Raw genomic sequence first — 9,024 nt, forward strand, 5'->3', positions numbered from 1 at the left:
ACATAGATTTTTATTTTGAGTGAACTGTGTAATCGAGGTCAAAACCATTATTTGGCATACACCATGATATTTCACATCATAATTAACATGTAAGGTTTAAGTCAACTACCTTTACCAAAAACTTTAACATTATACAGGATACCAAAAGAACCACAGGCAGTTTTCCCTGAATTTTGTTTTGCCTTTAATCTGGTATATAAAGTGATTGATGACTACTAGACACATAGAACACAAAATATAATGCCCTACTTTTGCCATAAACAGGGTAAAAAAAGGGTACAAATCTGTTTAATAATACATAGTCCCCTACCAGTTAAAGTCCATTGTACTGCAACAAAATGCTAATTTGATCTATATCTTGACATGGTATTATGTATATAACACATTTTAGATCAATATCTGCAAACATGACGAAAAAAGTGTGGAAAACTGATTATTTTTCATGAATTTTCTAAGTTCAAGGACAATAACCTTGCAAAAAATTTCATTTGAACCAAACAAATTTGAACTTGCCCTTGAACTGGTCATGGTAAAACTATATGCTAACTAATAAATCAATATCTTCCAAGTATCCACCCAAGTTCAAATGATGTGGATGTAAGATACTTTGTACCTATCTTTTAAACAAATCACAGATGATTTTATTGTAAAATAAGATAAAAAAAAAAAAAACAGGTGCTCCACAGGGCGCAGCTTTATACAACCGCAGAAGTCGAACCCTGAACAGTTGGGGCAAGTTTGGACACAACATTCAAGCTTGATACAGCTCTGAATTTGGATTTCGATCAAATTTTTGACTATGTATGAGTTTCTGACACAAAACAAATGTCAAGATCTTACAAATCTATTGCGTAATATTGTGCAATTAAAGATTTCTTCTTTAAAAAAAAATTTGGAACTTGAGAAATTTGAAGGAAAAAAATAGAAAACAACTACCACCCCCCTATTTTTTGCAATTAGTCCAAAACCTGACATTTCTTTAAACAAAATATACAAGTAGTGTAAGGGAGGTAAATTTGAACATACCCAACATTGTATGTTAAATGTTTTAGAATTACCTCCCTTCCACTGCTTTTAAATTGTCTTAATTGCAATTGTCCATTGACCAGAAATACCTAATTTTCACCCTTTTTTGCCCCCAATTCCAAACATTTTGAGCCATAACCACTCCATACACTTAAACACAAGTTATTGTCTGAAAACTAGAAAAATGCTTCTTTTTGGCCCTTTTTGGTCCCTTATACCTACATATTCAGGAAAATTAACCCTAAACTGAATCCCAGCCTTCCCTGTGTTGTATGGAAACTTATGATAGAATGTCAGAGAGATCCATACAGTGACACACAAGTTATTTTCTTGAAACTAGAAAAATGCTTGTTTTTGGTCCCTTTTTGGCCCTTAATTCCTAGACTGTTTGCCCAATAACCCCTTAAAATAAATCCTAACCTTCTACTTAAGGTATTAAACATTGGGGTACAATTTCAGAACAATTGAAATACTAATACACAACTTTTTGTCCTGAAACTAGATAAATGCTGTTTTTGGCCCCTTTGGGCCCCTAATTCCTAACCCTTTGGGACCATAACCCCCAAAATCAATCCCAAGCTTTCTTTTGTGGTTATAAACATTGTGTTAAAATTTTATTAATTTCTTTGTACTTTATCAAAGGTTATTATCCACAAACCATCTGTCTTCGGACGACTCAGACGACAACGTGATACCAATATACGACCAAAATATTTTTTATTCTTGCGGTCGTATAAAAATTTTAAAAAAACAATAAAAATTTACATTTTCTTCTTAAATCATGAAAATTTAATACAAAAGAATTATTACATAAATTTATAACATACTTATTTAAAGAAGATATTCAAAATAGTTTTACAAAATTCACTTGTTTTTATCTTTTGAAACATAAAAGTAAGGTAAGGAAAGAAATCTAAAAAAAAAAAAAAAATTTTGAGTAAAGTTATTATTTTAATTACATTTTTATATGAAAAATAATTTGCTTGTAAATTTACATAAATAAATCTCTATAGAATAAAATCTGTAATGTATGCCCTTTATGGTAAAATCATACATCAAAGGCATCACAAATATATCTACACTGAAAAAACTTCTTAAAACCTGTCTAAACTTTAAAATACTTGAGAATGTAAAGAGTTTTTTTTTCATATAAACATCATCAATTAGCTGAAGATTCATCTTAATCTAAATGTTATTTCAAATTCTTAAACTTATTTTGTATCTCAACTTAAATGATAATCTATGATTCAAAAAGTCTACATATCAAAGATACCTAAATGCTTATAAACATCATCAATTAGCTGAAGTTTAATCTAAATCTAAATGTTATTTATTCTAAAACTTATTTGGTATCTCACCTTAAATTATCATCTATGCTTCAAAAATTCTGCATATCAAGTGATCCTATTTTACAATTTATAGACATAAAACAACAGCTTTATAATTTATCCTACCTGACTACACCAGTTAATATCTTTAGATATACACAATCAATAAAGGACAACATATTGTGGCTTTTGTCAATATATATTTTTGCAATTACTTAAATGAAACTTTGTAAAATACAATTCAATGTGTTACATGTTTGTGAGCAAGATATATATACCTGTTAATATTGTAATCTTTTTCACACTTCATAAATCTTACAAAATTATTGTATTAGGTAACATCAATTTAATTTGTAGTATCTTACTTATTGAAATCACATTAATCATGCCAACTGGTTTAAACAAAAGACTTTTTAATAGATATTTGCTGCTTCTCTGCTAGACCATGACATTAAGGAGTAAAAGCAAAGACTGGTCAGCTAGGAGTTACAATAAAGTGTCTAGGTAAGGTGACATGTCTTCCTGCTAGACCATGACATTAAGGAGTAAAAGCAAAGACTGGTTAGCTAGGAGTTACAATAAAGTGTCTAGGTAAGTTGACATGTCTTCCTGCTAGACCATGACATTAAGGAGTAAAAGCAAAGACTGGTTAGCTAGGAGTTACAATAAAGTGTCTAGGTAAGGTGACATGTCTTCCTGCTAGACCATGACATTAAGGAGTAAATGCATAGACTGGTCAGCTAGGAGTTACAATAAAGTGTCTAGGTAAGGTGACATGTCTTCCTGCTAGACCATGACATTAAGGAGTAAAAGCATAGACTGGTTAGCTAGGAGTTACAATAAAGTGTCTAGGTAAGGTGACATGTCTTCCTGCTAGACCATGACATTAAGGAGTAAAAGCATAGACTGGTTAGCTAGGAGTTACAATAAAGTGTCTAGGTAAGGAGACATGTCTTCCTGCTAGACCATGACATTAAGGAGTAAAAGCATAGACTGGTTAGCTAGGAGTTACAATAAAGTGTCTAGGTAAGGTGACATGTCTTCCTGCTAGACCATGACATTAAGGAGTAAAAGCATAGACTGTTTAGCTAGGAGTTACAATAAAGTGTCTAGGTAAGGTGACATGTCTTCCTGCTAGACCATGACATTAAGGAGTAAATGCATAGACTGGTCAGCATGGAGTTACAATAAAGTGTCTAGGTAAGGTGACATGTCTTCCTGCTAGACCATGACATTAAGGAGTAAATGCAAAGACTGGTCAGCTAGGAGTTACAATAAAGTGTCTAGGTAAGGTGACATGTCTTCCTGCTAGACCATGACATTAAGGAGTAAAAGCATAGACTGGTTAGCTAGGAGTTACAATAAAGTGTCTAGGTAAGGTGACATGTCTTCCTGCTAGACCATGACATTAAGGAGTAAAAGCATAGACTGGTCAGCTAGGAGTTACAATAAAGTGTCTAGGTAAGGTGACATGTCTTCCTGCAGACTGTTACCTTGTAAACTTACCAGTTAACAAGAGGCTGTCAAAGAGACAGCAAACTGGGATTTTCCTGCAGAGTTCAAACCCAGAACAGTTGAGCAAGTATGGACACAACATTTAAGCTTAAAACAGCTCTGAATTTGAATTGTGATTGAATATTAAAATTTGAAAAGCTTTTGTTGAATGGTTCATGAGTAAATGCAACGACATGACTGGAAATGCTATTTTTCAATTTTTCAAGAACCATAACTCCTGAACAGGATTGGTGAAAATCACCATTATTGAACTTGACCTCCATTTTGTCATCAGTAACAACATATATAAATTTGAAAAGCTTTGGTTGAACAGTTCGTGAGTAAATGCACGGACACTACTAGAACGACATTTTTCAATCTTTCAAGATCCATAACTCCTGAACGATAAAAGTCAAAATCGTCATTATTAACCTTGGCCTCCATTTTGTTGTCAGTAACAACATATTAAAATTTTAAAAGCATTGGTTGAACAGTTCATGAGTAAATGCATGGCTAGCAGGCCTGCCCGACTGGCTGCCTGCCCTCTGTACATCCTCAAATCAATAACTGATATTTTCGTTGCAAATCCAGTTAAAAATCCATCTCAGCATGTTGGTCTAGTACAAAGCTGAGTAAATACTCATATTACATGTTCTTATCCTGAATATGCAGATCAATTTGACACTGGCTATTAACAGCCATCAATCATCATCATCATTAATCATATAAAAGAAGTTTTCTGATTTTATCAATGAAAATCCAAATACATCTAACTTGGAAAAGGACAAGCTGAAATAACAGTTGACAATTTGGTAGTTGACTAATCAGTTGACAGTTAAGACTTTTTGACTCTCTACTCTACATTTCCACACAATCTCATCATTTTGAAGTTTCTTATTTGATTTTTTTTAATGCAAGTTTATTTGCTGCAACCTTCTTCTATAATGGAAAAGATAAATAATGCTGGATAAATTTACTGGAACTGTATCATAATGATCAAAGATGTCTATTCTTTCATTCACAAAATCTATGTATGTTTTAGCAATACAGTTCATCAACAGGCTGCAGGTATTCCTATGGGCACTAAATGAACCCCTTATAAAGCAGAATTATTCCTGTTCCTGTATTGTTTACAGTTAAGGTCAAACTGAGTAACTATTCCAGCTAACAAAATAATATAATAAATATAAACCCTTACCTTGATGATATTTTAACTCTATTTTAATAATGTCTTCAGATTTCAAAGAGCGTAATCTTTTTCTTACATGTAATAATTTGTTCAGGGTTTTCCTTGCCACAAATTACTTTACTAGATTATTTTCCTATTTTTAAATTAGAATCTGCAAATTAATTGGATGTGTCTTGTTCTACAAGAAAATGTCCTTTTTTTGTATCCTTAATAAACGTGCTAACCATCATTGACAAAATGTAGGTTTACATTAACATGCATCATTAATCATTGATTACGTGATAAACAACTAGGACTCCACATATTAAAATCTTTTAAAAACATCCTTGAAAGTGGGACTCAATTACAAATTTAAACTCATCATAAAAAAAGCTTCTTTGAAGTTATTTATGTAAGAAACACACACTGTCACAAGAGCCAGCAAAGCCAGCAAAACTATACTAAATGTAGTTGTTCCCGGACTTTTTGGACAATGTTTTTTTTATTAATAACAAAAGTAATAAATTGCTTCACAGATTGCAGCTTGATACGACCGCAGATGTCCAACCCTGAACCTGAACCGTTGGGGCAAAAAGTGAGCACCATAGCCAGAAATTAGTAGTGGTTTTGCTAATTAATATTCATAATATGTAAATGAGAATTGTACCACGTGATAGTACTTTGAACTGGACTGAGATAGGCTTGATATTATTAAAATCTTTAAAACACGGATATTATAAGTTGCCCGTCACAGAGTCCTTATTTACAATCACTTTGATATTTCCGTAAAGTTGTCAGGCGGTCAAAATCAAAACAATGAACGCGAATTTAGTGAATTTTTCGTGCCTTCGTGAGTTTATTCTTCTTGAAATAGTGACATTTTAATTTTACGTGGGAACCTAGAGTTCAACGACTACACATACAAGGTTTGGACTTGCTTATTCTTTGGAAATTCAAGTTTCATATTTCACCCAGGCAACCTGTTTTTGTAATGACCTTGTAAGCCAATTTTCAACACGAAGTTTGCAAATTTGACGTTTCAGCCATTTTAGCCTGTATTTTACACTGCAATGTTAAAGGCCTCTCGCTTCGATTTTTAAAATAGCTCAGGAACCTGTATTTTTGCAACAACAGTCATTATGTTTCGTTTAAATGGTGTATATTGTTGTGTATATTCATTTTCTGCCCCGGCAACCTGTCTATCACTTAAATTAAAATTAAAACAGACATTTTTTCAAAATTTCCTATCATTTTAATGTAATTTCCGTGACCCGTATCCGATTTCTTTAGTATAATATTCAAATAAGCAAAGTGGCGTTGATTTCTGGATATGCAATAATTGCACTTGATACAAGTCTGAATTTGGATTGAAATTATATATTTCACACACAATACGTTTCTGACACAGAATAACTGGAGTCAAAGAACTTAGAATTGGTTATATGTTTGAATCTATATTCAATTTTTTGCTTTTGTGCAAAAAAAATTAAAATTTTTTACTTCCCTCTTTTTTCTGCTTTTGTGCAATACACTCTGCCGTTACCCAGTTTCTCAGCCTCATATAAAAAAGTTTATATTTTTCTGACATTGATCTATATATTTATCCTCATAAAAAAGCACTTAAAAAGATGAACTTTCGCAAAATTATAGGTGATAATTCAAATTTGTAAACAAAATATCTGGTCTACTTTACCATGCATACATGGCATAAATTGATTAAAAATTGTTTGGACTATTTTTGTCATTTCAATTTATATTCAATTTTTTCATAATCTTTAAATATTTTTGTAATTTCATAAACTTACCTGTCATTATTAAGTTTAAGATCCACAACTATGACATCATAGTGTTACAACCTGAAACAGACAATAATATATGTAAACAAAATAAAAGCAACTCATTCAGATATCCTCAGTCATGTGAATTCATTTAAGTTTTATTGATCAGTATGAGAACTAATTTTCAAATGGTTGAATGATAAATCATTTTCCTTGACTTGGATACAGAGTCACAGACATGTACAGTTTTTTGTACACATTACAAACATTCAATAGACCAGATATATTTGTCCTAGTACTTATAGTACATAGTGAGGACACGCTACAGAAACTTAAACTCGACCAATGAACCAAGAAAAAGAGGTCAGATGACACCTGCCAGACAGACATGTAAACCTAACAATCACGCCATACATCAAATATATAAGACCTATTGCTTTTAGAATTTGAAAACAGACCAAAACATAGAAACTTAACCTTGACCAATTAACCATGAAAGTAGGGCCACATTCAGATGAAACCTGCCAGATTGAACTTGTAAGGAACCCATATCCAAATAAATGATGTCCTATAACTGAGATTATAGATTATGTTATGGATGTGATGCTATAATTTTTAGAAACAAGATGGTATTTCAATTTCTCCTGTTTTCCTAAATGCTAAATAAAATATCTGGGGAGAACACTAATTACTCATAAGTGATAAAAAAAACTCTACATTTATTTCAGCTGTCACTTAACAGTGAAGATAGAGACAATGTAAGTGGACATGTGACAGATGGAAGCGTCATAACATAAGTAACATATGTATACAAAGTATGAAGCATCCATGTCTTCAACCTGTTCAAATATCAGTTGCGGACTGCCTAAGAGGGGGCCCACTCCAGTCATGCTTCAGTTATTTCCTATATATAATGATCAACCCAAAAATTCTGCTACAAAAGGGGGGGGGGTGAAAAACCCTCTTAATCTGCCTCTGAATATCAAGCTTTATAATCATGGTTTAAATACAATGTAACAGCCCTACTGTATTCCCTACAACTCATATTCTGCAACTTTTGTCACATGCAAAACAAGGATTTATTGAATCCTAGTTGGCTGAATAAATTTCCCCTTCAACCTAAATTACCAATTAAAATCTTGATTAATTGTTCATTATCATTAGAACTAGAAAATGACAAAATGAACTATAAATAAAAACTATCATTAGACTTCACATGTGTATTCTCTTATTCTCTCTATTCATCAACCACTGATTGTTGAAGTCGAAATAATGAACTTTTTTTTTTTTTTTTATCTTTGATCATTTTGTATGTTTAAGGTTACCGGTATATATTGTACATTTTATGTGAAGGTTTTTTTATCTTCTATTATTTGTTTACAGTATTTTTGTAACTTGGTGAATATGGTGAATAACACTACTAATGGGATCTCCTTTAATTATATGTTGCCATAGCTACAGATAATTACAAAAAAGTAATATACATGTGACATTTACTTGACCTTACACCACATCTAAAGTTGTGTAATAATGGAATGGATACAAATCCTAATACTTCAGAATTGAACGCTTCTTTTTATAACTTTATTTTGGTGTATTTTTAATATTACAAGCCTATCAATAACAAAAAGAAGCATGCAATATTTATAACTACATTGCTACAACCATAAATTACAAGTTTTATCAAGGTTTTCATTTGTTTTTGCATTGTTGTCATGATAAACATGTGCAGTCATTAAGGTTTCATTTCATTGGTCAAAGGAATATATATGGCTTAGAATTCAATTGTCTTTAAATTCTGATGAAACATTCATCTTTTGCTGTGTATTGTTATTATCCAACATTGGATTGAGGTATAGCAGGAGGGTTGAGATCTCACAAAACAGGTTTAACCTTGTTGCATTTTTGCCCCTGTCCATTTTCACTGAACCTGTCCTTTTTTTTTTGGGGGGGGGGGGGGAGGGGGCAGCAGAAGTTCAATTCTTGTTGCTGGATTTTACAGCTGTACTAAAGACTCATTGATGGCTCTTTTGGCTGTTTTCTACTCTTCCATTGGGGTGTTGTCTTTATGACACATTCCCTTGTTTCCATTTTCAATTTTGAGTACATTGTACTGCCAATTCAGAAATTATTGTGCATATTTATTATTCAACCTGACAGACCTTAATGTGAGAACAACTATTGTGATTAAATGAAAGTCTGCATAGAAATATGTGTGCAAAATTCAAAA

Source organism: Mytilus galloprovincialis, chromosome 6 (assembly GCF_965363235.1).
Source record: "Mytilus galloprovincialis chromosome 6, xbMytGall1.hap1.1, whole genome shotgun sequence".
Lineage (NCBI taxonomy): Eukaryota > Metazoa > Mollusca > Bivalvia > Mytilida > Mytilidae > Mytilus > Mytilus galloprovincialis.